Genomic DNA, 4,605 nt, shown 5'->3' on the forward strand with positions numbered 1-4,605 from the left:
GCTGTTTGTATCGCACGCTAAGTCGTTGATTTCGTTCATTGCGCGATGAACCAACAGCTCAGAATCAGCAGGAAACTCGTGCGTCGTACGTGTCATGTACCGCTTGGCAACCAATCCAATTAATAGCAGTGAGGAGCATACACGAGTCAACAAAAGTCACAATCATAGTCTTCTCTATATGCGATTGGTTGATCGCAAGTAACATCCGGCCCTTCAACTCCTTGATTTGGCTATTTGGTTGCCATGGTTGCCGCGAAGACCTCATCGTTCCTGTCGTGCAGCAGGATCCCCTGCTAGGATAGTCAGTCTTGCTTGTATCCTAGCAGGAGTTCCTACAAGGACTTATCACTTTTGCTTGTATCCTTTACTGCAGCTGCCCATGAGAAGGTGACGAACGTATACTCAAATTCATGCAAACACTACAGAAACTTCACGGCGATGGTGATATTTCGACGTATATCACGGCCGCATTGTTGGCATTTGAGCGCAGCAAAAGTTACCGGAGCTCGAGTTCCGTGTTTTGAAGGGGCCTGCCCAACACTGGCCGTCAGTTCGTCGGATGACGTCTCATCGACATATCGTTTCGTCGATACTGCGACATTTCATCGACCGTTCGTTTCATCGAGAGGTTTCCGCGATCGTTTCATGGGCACACCTTGCGTCGTTTTGTCAAAAACTTCTGTCCGCGCACATGGCCTCTGTAGCCGGCATCCGGATAGTGCCGATCTCTTGGCGGTTTCGATGAGGGCTGGTGCAAGCTCGGGCCCCATGTTATATAATAAAGTTTCACCGAGCGGAGTAAAGAGTATCCGCGCGTAGCGTAAATTGTTTGGAAACCGGGGATTAAGGCTCTCGAATTCTTGTTTTTCCCAATCGGAGCCGCGCAAGTATTATACTTCGTAAAGTTTACTGCGTTGTCGACGAAACGTCGCGGTTGCGTGTGTTCATAAAACAATTTTTCATGAAACATCCCAGTGTCCACGAAACATATGTCTATGAAAAGTTGTCCATGATACGTGTTTCGACGAAACGATGGACCTCTGCAGAGCAGATAAGTTTCTGCAGTGAAAGAGTATTTCAGGGTAGCATGCTCGCTCGTGTAGTTTCGGTTTCGTTCGTACTTATAGCCAAACAGTGCTTGCCCTCTGCATGAGCGCAGTGCCCTCCCCCCCCCCCCCCCCCCATTTTTTTTTTATATGACAACGCGCGTTTTCATCAATATTGATTTGGTTTATAGTTTACACTGCGATTCAGCTCGAATTATAAACAAGCCTACGCTACTGGACACCTGCACCACAATCAACATAGAAGGAACCCATGTGGACGCTCCCGTGTGCATACGTTGTCGTGTGCAAAGAACTATTGTGACGGTGTAAAATCACGTGGTGAAAGTTCGCTGGCAACGCGCGCTTTGTTGCAATCCTTTAAAAAGTTCGACAGCCGCTCAGCGCGTGTATTTTTCCAGCAATACAGAGTTAGAATAATTCTACTTGTTATATTGCAAGCAATGAAAAAACACATCTTGCATCACGCCTGAATGTTATAAAGTGCTATAAAAATGCAAACATTACGGCCTGAGAAGTACGGGTACAAGCTTTAGCTTTCGGTGGTCTCAAGAGTGTAAAATGTAGCGCTTTCTGGACTTTATTAGCGCGCTCAATATGCGTATGTACACGTATAAAGCCAAAACTTTTGTCACACCACTAAAAAACTGTACGGCAAAAAACACCGCATCTGTAGAAAAAACTACCCCCCCCCCCCCCCCAAAAAAAAAAAAATTTTTTTTCTTTTTTTTTTTAAGTTTAGAGCAAAATAAACTTTGAAACACGAAGCCCTAGTTATAGTGTCCCGTGTTTTCCCTTTATGCCGCTATATTCAAGTGCAATACTTGGCAACCCACAAACGAGATCAGCTGCTTTCTAAATCAAATTGCAAAAACATTATCCTGCATTACAGGTGAGCCTGACTCATGTTCACTGTTTCCCACCTGTTTGCTCCGCCTAGGCAATAACACCTGGTTAACAGAGTCCAGTACAGGTATACCCACCCACGCTCGGGGTTTTTCAGCACAATGCCAGTTGTGTAAAACCAACTGTTTAACTTGAATCCGGGCGGAGTTCACACCACCAGTGGATTCGGTGAGTATTGAGTTTCCCACGTACATTTGGATCTCAGGTTAATCGTACTCAATTATCCGAGGTTTATGCTCATATAATTGAAAATTATCCGATAAGTATCCGCTGAGTTACCGGATGAATATACGGGAATTATGTTAAGTTAACGCAAAAGTATATCTAAATATCGCAAAATTATTCTCGACATCGAATGGTTTGCTAGGGTAGATAGCAGAAGATTATTCGCGAGTACAAGCGAACTGGGCCATCTTCTCAAAAGCCCATTCGTTAACCGACAACTGGTAGGAGGACGGTTCATCGAATCAAGCTGTACGTCCTAGGCAAAATCGCAGAACAGAGAGCAGGGAGAAGGTGACAATTGGTCAAACGAGGTCGAACACTGTTTTAAAAAGTTATTGTTATAGCTGTCCCAGGGGGGAAGGGGAAAGAGGGGGGGGGGGGGGGGGGTATCCAACGAACATTTACTTCGTGTTAACCATAGTACCTTGCTGACCTACCCGACCAAAGAACAAATTAGTTTCAAACACGACAGATGACAAGTTCAGTGCTTAAAGGCATCCAGTACTAGTGCATCGTGAAAGGCAAAGATTTTCTAGGGCAGAACAGCCGAATTCTGCGTGAAGAAGTTGAGTCGGCGTCACCATGGAACCCGGAAAGACTCAGAGAAAGGCTGATCTAATTCTGAACAGATCTTATAATTCTGAAAAGGCAATGTGCTTTCTATGATACTGGACTGGGTGTCAGAAAAAAAAAAAACTTAGTTGAAATTATTGCCTTGTAAATGCTTCGAGTCAAGATGTCTCGAAGACGCTTTCTTGAAAGAGTAATTTATGTTGGTTGATCGATCACATATCACACTTTTCACTCCTTCTTTCACCTGTATAAAACTTTGATCTGAACATCGTGCTCGGTTTTCTGCGTAAATATAGAAACAGGTCATATTATTGCATCACTTAAATGTGGTCTTTCGACTAATATTTGTATATGCGTCGACAAATCATTCCTTCTGATCGGTCTCGTGCGAATTGCCCTATTCGACGAACTGCCCCTCTGCCAGTTATCTGTCAACAAATGAACTTTCCACGAATTATCTTATCCCCGGTTAAAGTCCCAGGTAAAAAATTAGGCGTTTATAAATTTCTGTAGTGCGAAATTAGAGCCCAGCTCTTGAGGTATTTTGACTTTGCGATATACTGTGCTAAAGAATTTGAGAAGAAAATATATATCTTCTTTCTGCAGCCTCCTCCTCTTCCGTGTCCTCTTCGTCCTGCGTACCCTCCCCCTCCTTCTCCATACCCTACCTTCCACCTCCTCCGCACCCTACCCGCCACCTGCGGCGTACCCTCCCGTCAACCTCCGCTTACGCCGACACCAGTCTTGGGCAGTAACTAGTTACTAGTAACGCGTTACCGGTAACTAGTTACTTTTCCGGTAACTTTTACCTGTAACGCGTTACTCTTTGATACTGGTAACTTGTAACTGTAGCAATGTTACTTTTTATTGGGTAACTGAAACTGGTTTAGGCCGTTACAGTTACTTTTTTTTACTATATAAATTAGAACCCACTGCCGAGGACATGGTGAAATCGCCATCTTGAAAGTATTTTTCTCAAAACTCCTCGCTGACCAAAAAAGAAAAAACTTAAGAAGCGTGGTTACACATTAAACAAACAAAAAGATTGCCTGGTTTAGCCCACGACCGAGAATGGACGACGGACGAGTCAGCACGAAACTGGCAAATAAAGGAAGCAGCGCCCGCGGTTGTAAGGGCGGCAAACAATATCTGTTTCACCAACTTTGGCTCACTCTTCTCTTGTGGGGACCATCTATTAGTTTTCAAGAAAGCAATATCCATATTGTGCAGAAAGCCGGCGCTTCTTAATTTATTCGTTCTCTTCGGAGCCGCTCGAGTGAACACGAAGGCAGGTTCAAGTGAAATTGCCTTTTTCTTTGATAGCCTCAAGGAACGCCCCAATAGAAGGGGACTTTGGTGTGAAACTATATGGAGTGCTCCAGCTGAAGCGATTTCCCGGAAAACATGTGTTTTAAATGAGAGAAACAGCCGTTTTTGATGCGAGTATGCGGACTGGTCTTCCACAGTTGTCGTTTCGGATTCAGACTCGAGGTGGTCATAGTACACTCGTAGAGCACCAGGATACCTCACCCCCCCCCCCCCCCCCCTTTGTCTCCTTTCCCCCTATATTCTTTCGAAGCTGCCTGACCTGCTATGTTTAGGCCCAGACTTGTACACGTTACTGAAAAATAGTAAGGAATTACATTTACAATTACTCAAGGCTAAATTGTAATTTATTACAATTACAATTACCCTTCCATAAAAGTAAGTGACCGTTACCCCAAAAAGTAATCCGTTACTTTCGTGGCGTTACTTTCAACAATATTGTCTTCAATTAAGAAAAAAAGGGAAGAGGGTTATTCAGGTTCTTATTGTTGCAACCTGCTCCATTTGCGCA

This window comes from Ixodes scapularis, unplaced genomic scaffold (genome assembly GCF_016920785.2).
Source record: "Ixodes scapularis isolate PalLabHiFi unplaced genomic scaffold, ASM1692078v2 PGA_scaffold12__126_contigs__length_90152505, whole genome shotgun sequence".
NCBI lineage: Eukaryota > Metazoa > Arthropoda > Arachnida > Ixodida > Ixodidae > Ixodes > Ixodes scapularis.